We start from the raw sequence: 12,657 nt of genomic DNA, 5'->3' as shown, positions 1-12,657 counted from the left end.
AACTTATGACTTTCCTATGTAATTGGTAAATTATTTTTATCTTTTGTGTTTAGAAATCAGTAGATGGTTTTCATTTTCTTTCGTAGCAACTGAATGACTAGCTTCATGCTTTCTCCTATTCTGAAACTATTTTTTCTAGCACTTACCTTAAAAGCAACTCTGGTTCTAGCAAGCTAAAAAAAATTAGATATCTTAAAAAAAAATGTGATAAAGTGTTTTATTTTCCCCAAATTAAGCAATACCTGGTGTGATTTAAAGCTGACTCTGTAGTTTTCAGCCCCCATATTAAAAATCATTTAGAGGGGTGCCTGGGGGCTCAGTTGGATAAGTGTCTGTCTTTGGCTTAGGTCATGATCCCAGGACCCTGGGATGGAGCCCCGCATCAGGCTCTCCGCTAGGCAGGGTAGTCTGCTTCTCCCTCTCCCTCTGCCCCTGCTTGTGCTCTCTCTCTCATTCACTCTCTCTCTCAAATAAATAAGTATAATCTTTAAAAAAAATTAAAAAAAGATAAAAACCATTTAGAATGGTGAGAGATATATGAGAATGTAAGTGAGAAAATCTTGTGTCACATCTGCATTATTTACAAGGCTGGAGGAAAGTTTGTTTTGAATAAAGTATAATGGTTAAAGGACAGCTTTAACAATAAAAGTTATTGTTATTGCTCTCTTTTTGGCAGATAAAATGAAATCTTGGTAATTAATAATAAGTTTATAATTTGAAAATTATTCCTGATAATAAAATAAGAAAAAGAACCAAGTGGCATTTTTTGGTATACTTACTGAATGACAGATAACTACAAATATTTAGATAAAGAACATGAAATAATTGGTAAAATATATAAAATGCCCAGTCTCTGGAACCAGAGCATTAGGTTCAAATTTAAATACTGACACTTAAACTAGTCATGGGACTTTGATTGAGTTGCCTCACCTTTCTTTGCCAATTTCTCTGTCCATGAAAGGTGGGTCATAATAGTACCTACCTTACAGGGTGTTATGTGGGGGGCTGGAGGGGGAGTCCCCAAGACCACCTTCAGGCTTGATGATTTCCTAGAACTCCCAGGATTCAGAAAAGCCATTACACTCCTAGTCATGATTTATTACAGTGAAAGGAAACAGATTATGATTAGCAAAAGGGAGGCAAAGTCCCTCTGCCAACTTCCAGGTGCTCCTTCCCAGCGGAATCCCATGGGGATGAGCTTCATTCTCCCAGAAACAATGTGTGACAATTTGTGTGAAGTGTGGTCCACCAGGGAAGAAGCTCAGCCGAGTTTTGGTCTCTCGAGTTTTAGTGGGGGGGTCAGTCACTAAGCATGCAGCACCCGAAGATTAACCTCAGCTGCTCAGGCTTTAGCCTCCCCTTCCCCAAGCAAAAACAGGTGTTCACCATAAATGGATCTGGTCAAACTGAAAGAGCATAAGCCAAGGCACAGGCTACGAAAACTCTCTTATCAGGCAGACTATTTCAAGAGCTCAGAGGTTATTTTCCAGGAACTGGCCAAAGGCAGGCTTTCCACTGGAATACGCAGGGTTAACCCTTGCCTAACCAGTGGTGATGAGGAAAAAACGAGTTAATCCCCGTAGAGGAATATAAACAAGAAATAGCTATGTCCCAGGATTTTGTGATGGTAAGCCCTCAGGTTTAGAATGATGGGCATTACGAACCTATGAAATATTTTAGCTAGGTCTGAATTAGTAAGAGAAGTTCCCAGTGAAACACCACATTCTAACATTTTGTCCTTTGTCCTTTACAGAGCTCTGAAGTCAGCAAAGCAATAATCAAAGAGCAGAGCTATTTGAGGACTACAACAGTAAAGCAGGTACAAGAATGATTCTCAGTAATTAACACATAATACTCATTTAGATTGATGAATAATTCAATCTTATAGTCATTATTAAAAAAAATATTTTACAAAAATGCTAATTCGGTGTCTTAGAAGATGTGTGACTATATTTTATAGATGGCTGATCATATCCTAAAGAGGAATTGATTTCTATGTATACACTAAATTAATTTTGAGAGTTTCAGGTAGGCCAGGCCTAGATAGAAATGTGAAGGAATTAAATAATAATAATAATATTTTTTATTAAATCAACACATATTCATTAAAGGCCTATTATATGGCAAACACTCATCTGTGAGGTAATTGGTGATTTTATAGAATTGAACAAAACAGCATGGCCCATTGCTGCCCTTAAGGTGCTTACAGTCTTGTGGAGGTGACATGAAATAAATAAACAGATATCAACATATGAAAAAAAACTGTGATAAGTGCAATGAAGAGAAATAGCAGTTTGCGGGAGAAAGTGTTGGGAGACAAGGAAGGAATCTATTGTGGACTGGCTAAACAGAGGGTATTTCTCTGGAAAGTAACATTTAAACTAAGAGTTAAAGTATGAGGCAAAGAGTCCCAGGAAGATGGAATAGCAGTGAATAAAGAAAATAATTGATAAAAGGATAATAAAGTGGCTATAGCAAAGTCACAAATGTAGAGAAAGATATAAGATGAAGATGGGTTGATAATTGGATGAAAAAGAATATGGGAACTGGCCCAGTCCCATGGGACCTTACTGGCCATGGTAAGGGGCCTTTGGACCAGGTCTGCTGGGCTACTTTCTGCGCTTGGCATTTCTGTGAATTGTCACTTAGTCTTCTCTCCTGACCCCCCTGAGTAGAGATGCTTTCAGATCTACCACCTGACCCTACCTTCCTGCATCTGCCAAAGCACTGTGGAAATGTCTTAGGATTGTACAAAGAGATTCTCAATGTGTTCACTCTTTTGAATACTAGTTCCATGACATGTACCACATAAAAATGGTTTTGGGTCAAGAAATTTTGAAATTTTCTGAATACTGTAACACTTGCAGGAGCTTTAATATTAGAGGTTTTGAGAACCTATAATAAATAGTAAACAACCAAACATATATGTTTATGTCTATATGTATGTGTATGTGTACCGTTATTTAACCTGGTATTTCCCAAAGCTATTTTTCAGGATTGCTTTAGAAAATGTTTCCAAAGGTTCTTTCTTGGAAATATGTATTTTAAGAGGTTCCTTATACTTCTGAGGCTGGTCTGCTTTTAGGTAATTTGACCTATTCAGTGGCTATGCACATTAAATGATATTAGATAATTTACTGATTTACTAGAATCTAGATAATTCAAGCTAGGAAAAAAATCTGTTTGCTTCAGTGGTTTAGCTTTTTCAGGCAGAAGATTTTTCTTGACCTGAATTATATGGTTAATTGCTTCAAATCCTGATTATACTTTTCATGTGAAAATAATATGGAGTAAGGGCTCACTAAATAAGTCTCATTATCAGTATTAGTAATATTTGTTCTCTTAAATCGTGCAAAAGAAAACCATAAAAAAAGGTTTGCATCTCAGCTGCTCTGAACCTCATTCCTTTCCATTGAAAATATCTTATTCTCCTTGATTTGTAAAATTCACATAATTTAAAAAAGTCTTAAAATGAGGAAAATGACTTAGGGTAGTGCCTACTTTAGCATTTAAGAATGATTTGATTTTGTATAAAATGTGGAGACTTTGTATTTATAGCAATAAAATTTCAAGGAGCCAGAATATTAGTGTTAACTTACACTTATTCCAGAAGAGAGGTGCTGAGAAGCATCTGTGTTGGAAAGGGCATTGACTTTTTTATATCAATTCAGCATTTCTCAATTCAGTTAACTATTCTTAAGACAATAAGAAAAACACATGTAGAATTCCCTGGGATTTCATAACTTAGAAACAAAAAGCCTTGTTTCATCCCCAGAAAGACAAGAGACAGCTGTCCTTTAATTACTACTCTTGCAATTTGCTTTCTACTAGAGATGCCTCAAATTTGGAATCTAATTAGAAATCTTAATTGAAATGGCAGGGGAAAAAAAGAAAAAGAGAAAAAGAAAAAGAAAGAAAAAGATCTACATGAAAACATGAAAGTACGGGTAAAAATAGAAATTGATAATATCTTAGCCAGATTGAATGAGTCGGCCTCTGGGGAACATGTTATCTGGCATGAAACTGAACTTGCTGTTTTCTCTTTCAGGAAGAATTTTCTCGACCAAATGACTAGTCTTTTAATCTTTATCAATTGTAATTTCTAGGGACTATATTTTGCTCAGGGTAGAAACAATGGTTTTAATGTTTTGAGGCCTGAGTTGAATCCCTGTTCCCTAACTTATTCCCTGTCTGACCTTGGACACATTTTCTAATCATATGCAATCTCAGTTTACCCATCTCTAAAATGGAATTTGAAATCCCATGCAACATGGTTTCTGTCTTCCTTGTCTTTTGACTTACACAGTGACTGATATATAGTAGCAGATCTATATCTATTAGGTTTTAGAAAGGAAGGAAAGAAGAGAAAGAAGTAACAGGGAACAAAACTAAATTTGAGAATACATAAAATAATATCTAGCACAGAAGAGTGCAAATACGAAACATTCAGAAAGTGTTGGTTGATTCTGTACCCTGGAGGCAAAGACTCAAAACCAGATTCATTAATCCCTTTACTCAAACTTTTTTTTTTTTTTCTTGTAGGTATATTGGATTCTGCTCTGCAGATTGTAAACCCCACTTTAAAAGCATAGTGACATATTATTTCTGAATTACAGCACTTTGCATGCTGTTAGGCATGATAGTTGCTCAATTAATATTTGCTTAATTGAGTGAAACGGTGAATTAACAGTGCCAAGAGGATAAGCCACATTGTCCTATTTCCTGGTTTACAAACACCATATCTAACATCCTAAGCAAAAGCAGTTGTCCTCCCTATGAATGATTTCAGTGATAATGCAACCACTTCCTGCTGCTTCTCCATGCACTCTGCTCCCATCAGATTAGCCAATTTCCTGTTGCTTATGCATATTCTACATTTGTAGCTTTTTGTCTTTGCCTTCATCACCTTTATTTTCAATATTTTCTTCTTTTTTGTCTTTCATTCTTGCTTTCTTCTTTAACCACTCTTTTCCCTCCCTTTTATCTATCCCCACATTTTTGATGTACAAATTTCTCAAAGTCCAATTAAATATCATCACTGTGAAGCAGTCCCAGGTATCTCCTGAGATAACTATCTTAGCCCCCCTTTTGTTTGATTGGTTGATTGTTTGTTTGTTTTCAGGCACTGTCCCTTATTCCCCATCTGTGGAAAGTAACTCTGACACAGAGCCAGTGAAAGCTCAGCTGCATATGTTAATGGCTCTTTTCTTCCATTCTCTACTCCATCCTGTTTCCTTTTACCAAAAAACTCACCAAAGGAGTGAACTTCTGGCAGAGTTTACTGCTTGCTTCCACACTGGTGTCTGGGCTACTGGTGAGATGAATTTAGGCCATGAGTACCAGGCTGCAGTCACATCAGCTGTCTGAGTTTGGTTAGATTTCTGAATGTGTCCTTAGTTCTGGCTGCCATGTCCTCGGAGTCTGGAGTCTGGCTCAACACCCAGGGGTCTAGGTGCCCTGATTCCCAGGACACCTCTCTGTGTCCCGTTCCCGCCAGCCTTATCTTACTTTGGGTAGCCCTTCCTCATTTATAATTTGGACACACACATGAGGCTGAGTACTGCCCCTCCACAAAAACCCATTCTACTGCTTCCCCATCCCTCACCCCAAACTCAAGGGAGTCCCTATTTATTGATACCCATTCAGATCAAACTTGAGTTTATCAATTAATTCTTGGTAATTGGACTCTTGGTCCCTATAAATCAATACTTTATTCCCAGTTCCTTCTTCTTGCTCCTTTGCAGAACAGATTCATTTTTGCTTCCTTTCATAGTTCTTCATTCCTCTTGATTGAATTCATATTTATTATTATTATAGCATTCCACTTGTACCTCTCATAGTCCATTTTCCACTTTTCTAGCCATGTGAGTAATAGTAAATATTAATACTAATAACTCTAGTAACATTTATTGACTACTTGCTATATCTTCTAATCTCTTTTTGTTTGTTTTATATTTACTATTTAAAAATCTACACACTAAAATTCAGGCTTTCTGGTGTACAGTTCTAGACTTTCTGACAAACATGAATAGTCATGTACTCACCACCACAATTAAGATACAGAACACTTACCCCAAAATCTTCTGTCTTCTACCCCTTTATGGTCAACCTCTCCTGCCCACCTCCAACCATTAGAAATCACTGATCTGTATTCTGTTTCTATAATTCACGTTTTCCAGAATGCCATGTAAATTGAATTATACACTATGTAGCCCTTTGAATCTGGTTTCTTTCACTTACTGTAATGTGCCTAAGATTCATCTAAGTTTTGTGAGTATCAGTGATGCATTGCTTTTTATTGCTGAGTAATATTCCATCTTATGGACATACTTTAAGGTGATTATAAATTCATCATTTGAAGAAATTTTGAGTGATTTTGAATTTTTAGTTAAAAAAACATTAAAAACAAGTTTTTGTGTGACCATAAATTCTATTTCTTTTGGGGGAAATAAACAGGAACAAGACTGCTGGGTGATTTGGTAGGTGTATGTTTAACTTTATAAGAAACTGACAGATTTTTTTTCTTAAGTAGGGATACTATTTTACCTTCCTATGATCAATGTACAAGAATTCCAGTTGGTTCACATCCTTGTCAAAGATTGGCTTGCCAATTTAAAAAATATTAATCATAGCCATTCTAATAGGTATATAGTAATAGCTCATTGTGATTTTAATTTTTTTTTTTTTCTAAAGGTCTAATGGTCTAAAGATCAGTTAGGGAGAACTGATATCTTAATAACAATAAATCTTTCCATTCATGAGCATTCTATATATATTCATTTAATAAATAGATAAATGTAATAAATAAATAATATATAAATACTTCATTTTATTTTATATTTTATCAGTGTTTTATAGATTATAACATTACAGATCCTGTACATATTTTATTTGATTTATTCCAAAAATTTTTGGTTTTGATACTACAATAAATGGTATTTAAAAAAATTTTCTTTCCATTTTCATTGCTAGTTTATAGACAGTTGATTTTTGTATATTGACTTTATATTGTGCAACTTTGATAAACTTATTTTTCTAGCTTTTTTGTAGATATTTTTGGCTATTTTCTACATAGACACTAATGTTGTCTGCAAATAGAGACAGCATTAGTTATTCATTTTCAATCTGTATGTCTTTTAATTCTTTTCTTTGACTTACTGCATTAGTTAAGACCAGCAGTATGAAACTGAAGCGGCAAGAAAACAGTGGAAGTATTAAAAAAAGAAAGTGGAAGTCTTACCTTATTCCTGATCTTAGCGGCAAAGTGTTGAGTCTTTTATAATGCAGTTATATTGATAGCTGTAGGATTTTTGTAGATGCCCATTATTGGGTTAAAGTACTTTCCTTCTATTACTAAATTGCTGAGAGTTTTTTATTTTATGGATGAGAGTTTTATTTTATGCATGTTGAATTTCCTCAAGTACTTTTTTCTGCATCTTTGGGATGATCAGATGTTTTTCTTTTTTAGTTTTTTTGATATAGTGAATTGCATTAATAGAGTTTTGAATGTTAAAATAGTTTTGCATTCCTGGAAAAAACCCTCTGTATGTTGGTTTGTCCTGGAATAAACCCTTTTTATATACTATTGATTATATTTGTTATAGCTAAGATTTTGTTGATGATTTTTCGTGTAAGTTCATGAGATATTGGTCCATATTTTTCTTTTCTTATAGCATCTTTACTTTTGTATCAAGATAATGCTGACCTTATAAAATGAGTTGGGAAGTATGCTCCATTTTCGTTTTCTCAGAGTTTGAGATTAGATTGGAGAGTTTGAGTGTAGATTTATTAGTATTCTTCAAATCTTTAGTACAATTCACCAGGAAAGCCATAAAACCTGGAGTTTTATTTGTAGTATTTAAATATGAATTCATTGGGGCGCCTGGGTGGCTCAGTCTTTAAGCATCTGCGTTTGGCTCAGGTCATGATCCCAGAGTCCTGGGATAGAGCCCTGCATCGGGCTCCCTGCTCAGCGGGAGGCCTGCTTCCCCCCCTCCCACTCCCCCTGCTTGTGTTCCCTCTCTCCCTGTGTCTCTCTCTGTCAAATGAATAAATAAAATCTTTTAAAAAATAAATTAATATGAATTCAACTTTGTAATAGGCACAGGACTATTCAGGTTATCTATTTCTTCTTGGGTGAAATTTAGTAATTTTTATTCAAGAAATTGTTCAATTTCATCTGTTACCTTTTTTAATCTTCACATTCTTCAGAAGAGTTCTTTATTTTTATATTAAGGTCAGTGGTCTAAATGATGTCCTCTCTTCCATTGCAATATTGTAATTTATAGCTCCTTTTTATGTTGGTCCATCTGGCTAGAGTTTATCAATTTTATTTATCTTTTCAAAGAAGCAGCCTTTGGTTTCATTGATTTTCTTAATTGTTTTAATTTTCAATCACATTGACTTCTGCTTTTGTTTTTATTATTCTCTTCCTTCTCCTTGCTTTGAGTTTAATGTACTCTTTCTAGTTTCCTAAAATGACACTTTAGATCATAGATTTAAGACTTTTCTAATATTAGCATTCTAGATTTCTGTCAGTATCACTTCAGTTGCATCCCACAAATGTTGATGATTTGTATTTTCACAATTCCAATTATTTTCTAATTACTTCTGTGACTTTCTCTTTGGCCCAGTGGTTATATAGAAGTGTGTTGCCTAATTCTCAAACATTTGAGTTTTCCAGATATCTTTTTCTTTTTTTAAAATTTTTTATTGTTATGTTAATCACCATACATTACATCATTAGTTTTTGATGTAGTGTTCCATGATTCATTGTTTGCGTATAACACCCAGTGCTCCATGCAGAATGTGCCCTCTTTAATACCCATCATGAGGCTAACCCATCCTCCCACCCCCCTCCCCTCTAGAACCCTCAGTTTGTTTTTCAGAGTCCATCGTCTCTCATGGTTTGTCTCCCCCTCCGATTTCCCCCCCTTCATTCTTCCCCTCCTGCTATCTTCTTCTTTTTTTTTCTTTCTTTTTTTTCTTAACATATATTGCATTATTTGTTTCAGAGGTACAGATCTGTGATTCAACAGTCTTGCACAATTCACAGTGCTCACCATAGCACATACCCTCCCCAATGTCTATCACCCAGCCACCCCATCCCTCCCACCCCACCCCCCACTCCAGCAACCCTCAGTTTGTTTCCTGAGATTAAGAATTCCTCATATCAGTGAGGTCATATGATACATGTCTTTCTCTGATTGACTTATTTCGTTCAGCATAACACCCTCCAGTTCCATCCACATCAGTTGCAAATGGCAAGATCTCATTCCTTTTGATGGCTGCATAATATTCCGTTGTATATATATACCACTTCTTCTTTATCCATGCATCTGTCGATGGACATCTTGGCTCTTTCCACAATTTGGCTATTGTGGACATTGCTACTATAAACATTGGGGTGCACGTACCCCTTCGGATCCCTACATTTGTATCTTTGGGGTAAATACCCAGTAGTGCAATTGCTGGATCGTATGGTAGCTCTATTTTCAACTTTTTGAGGAACCTTCATACTGTTTTCCAGAGTGGTTGCACCAGCTTGCATTCCCACCAACAGTATATGAGGATTCCCCTTTCTCCCCATCCTCGCCAACATCTGTCGTTTCCTTACTTGTTAATTTTAGCCATTCTGACTGGTGTGAGGTGGTATCTCATTGAGGTTTTGATTTGGATTTTCCTGATGCCAAGCAATGTTGAGCACTTTTTCATGTGTCTGTTGGCCATTTGGATGTCTTCTTTGGAAAAATGTCTGTGCATGTCTTCTGCCCATTTCTTGATTGGATTCTTTATTCTTTGGGTGTTGAGTTTGATAAGTTCTTTATAGATTTTGGATACTAGCCCTTTATCTGATATGTCATTTGCAAATATCTTCTCCCATTCTGTTGGTTGTCTTTTGGTTTTATTGACTGTTTCTTTTGCTGAGTCAAAGTTTTTTATCTTGATGAAGTCCCAATAGTTCATTTTTGCCCTTGCTTCCCTTGCCTTTGGCGATGTTTCTAGGAAGAAGTTGCTGCGGCTGAGGTCGAAGAGGTTGCTGCCTGTGTTCTCTTTTGATGGACTCCAGTCTCACATTGAGGTCTTTCAACCATTTGGAGTCTATTTTTGTGTGTGGTGTAAGGAAATGGTCCAGTTTCATTCTTCTGCATGTGGCTGTCCAATTTTCCCAACACCATTTGTTGAAGAGACTGTCTTTTTGCCATTGGACATTCTTTCCTGCTTTGTCGAAGATTAGTTGACCATAGAGTTGAGGGTCCATTTCTGGGCTCTCTATTCTGTTCCATTGATCTATGTGTCTGTTTTTGTGCCAGTACCATACTGTCTTGATGATGACAGCTTTGTAATAGAGCTTGAAGTCTGGAATTGTGATGCCGCCAGCTTTGCTTTTCTTTTTCAAACAGATATCTTTTTCTTATTGGATTTTAGTCTAATACCATTGTGTTCTGAACACATATGATTTCAATTTAAAAAATCGTCCCAGTTTTAGGGCCCATGCCAAGAAATGGGGACTGCCTTCAGGTCAAAGCACAAGGAAAATGGGGAAAATGAAAAATTCACCCTCATGTGGTTTGCTTCTCCATGTTTTAGCTCCTTTTCACAATTTTCCTGCTTTTGTTTATTTTTTAAAATCCTCAGGTAGCTTGCTCTTTGTGTTTACTTCTAATCAGTAGAGATGGAGTGTTTTGTTGCATTGGTCAGTCTTTGCTAGAAATGGAATGCCTAAAACCTTTGCATACATTAATTTATTTAATTCTCTCTATAATTAATTAGGTAGGTATTACCATTTTACCAATTTATATTGAGAAAACTAAGGGATAGTATGGTTAAGGAGATTGCCCAAGGTCCCAGAGTAAGTGGCAGAGCCTCAGCATTTTGGATCCATAATAGGTTACTTTTTCCTTTTCCTTTCTTTCTTTCTTTTTTTTTTTTTTGTTTAAGATTTATTTATTTATTTTAGAGAGAGAGAGAGTGTGTGTGTGTCTGTGAGCAGGGGGAGGGGCAGAGGAGAGAGAAAGAGAGAGAGAATCCAAGCAGACTCCCCCCTGAGCCCAGAGCCCAACACAGGGCTCCATCCCAGGCCCCTGAGAGCATCACCTGAGCTGAAATCAAGAGTCGGATGCTCAACCGGCTGAGCCACCCAGGTGCCCCCAAAATAGGTTTTTTAACCACATTGCTGTACAACCTCTCTCATGACAAATTACTGTAACAGTAAGTGCCGTGTGAGAGGGATTCAGATGTGCATACCAGACTAACATAGAGTTAAATTATAAAAGAAAGACTACGGAACAATAACAAGAAATAATCAAACAAAAACACATTTATTAACTTTTCAGGCAAAGGATAAAGGGTGAGGAAATTCTCAGAGTACTTTACTAAAGGGAAAAGAGCCAGGAAATGTTAAGTGCTAAAATGTGTCTGGGGTGGGGAGGGTGGGGAAGTGTGGAAATGGGGCAGGGGGTTAGAAGCAGAAGGGAGAAAAAGGTGTGGAGGTGCGTGTTATGCTGGTTACTCTATTTGAAGGATTGAAACTAGTACTTTGGCAAGGACAGAATATAAAAGGAAACTTTTCTATTTACACACTATATTCCATATAGAAGATGCTCAATAAATGCATATCATATGAATTCATGATTATGGTATTTCCTTTCCTTATTTCTAACACATAGGATCAAAGCAATCCTAGAAGTTGTAGGGGCTTCAGCCTGAGATTGAGAAGATGAGAGAGGTAGAAGGAAAGTCTATACATGTTTTATTCAGTATTTGGGCATAAATTAATGACATATTTTCACATAAAATTTGAGCTTGAATATCATACTGTCTCAGTGTCAATCCTTAATATCCTCTAGCTGATCACAAAAGATTAACCCACATTACAAAGGGGATTTGTCAAATCAATCCATGATTTTCTTAAGTTCCATGAGTTGCACCAGAGAAATGTTAGATGAATTTGCAGGTGGAACAATGGCTTGAATATCACTGCTCTGTCTCATTCTTTTTATGATTTTCTGTCCAATTCAAGTTTAGCAACTGAATTCTCTCTTTTTTTTCTCTTTTTTCATTACATATTGTTTGCTCTTACTTTCATTGTAGTGTAGTTTTATTGAGTAAACATTTTAAGGTAGAATGTGTGATTTTGTATATATTGGAGAGTAAGGGGCCTGCTTGCAGTGAAAGACCTGAGACTCATTATCTTTATGCAGTAGGCAGTATGAATGAGAAAACTTAGTTATACCATATTATGTTCTTTGTAGATAACCTCAGGCACTCAATGAACTTCTCTGGAGAGCTAACGTGAAATTATAAAAACCACATATATGCATTTATTCTTGTCTGTTATAATAAAAAGCAGAAGATAAAATTTTAATTAAATTCATTATCTGTCTTACTTTGAAATTTCAAATTTCAAAAGAAAATAAGCAATTAATAGTCAGAAACTATAGATAATTTAGTCAATACTAATTGGAACTTGAAATGTATCATCATAAGGAATTCAGTCAGTTCTGTGAATTAATAACTTCTGATGTCTACATTAGAAATGTCCTGCAGATATATTCGAAGTTTCAGTTTTAGGTTTGCTTGAGCACACGGGGTGCTTAACTGGCCTTGGGTGTTTGTATGTGACAGTGTTCACAAGGATTTGAGACATTTGATGTT

At 36.0% G+C, this 12,657-nt stretch overlaps 1 protein-coding gene across 4 annotated transcripts in view; it reads left to right on the top strand.

The window, feature by feature from the left end:
* INPP4B (inositol polyphosphate-4-phosphatase type II B) overlaps positions 1-12,657 on the top strand; it is an 802,990-nt gene that overhangs the window by 387,536 nt on the left and 402,797 nt on the right. For all 4 annotated transcript variants that reach the window (XM_078069264.1, XM_078069263.1, XM_078069261.1 and 1 more), the window contains one exon: positions 1,754-1,819. The gene's annotated coding sequence lies outside the window, so the exon portion shown is untranslated. The remainder of the gene's footprint in view (positions 1-1,753; positions 1,820-12,657) is intronic.

Source organism: Halichoerus grypus, chromosome 3 (genome assembly GCF_964656455.1).
Source record: "Halichoerus grypus chromosome 3, mHalGry1.hap1.1, whole genome shotgun sequence".
Taxonomy (NCBI): Eukaryota; Metazoa; Chordata; class Mammalia; order Carnivora; family Phocidae; genus Halichoerus; species Halichoerus grypus.
This window is presented reverse-complemented; position numbering and strand designations above follow the sequence as displayed.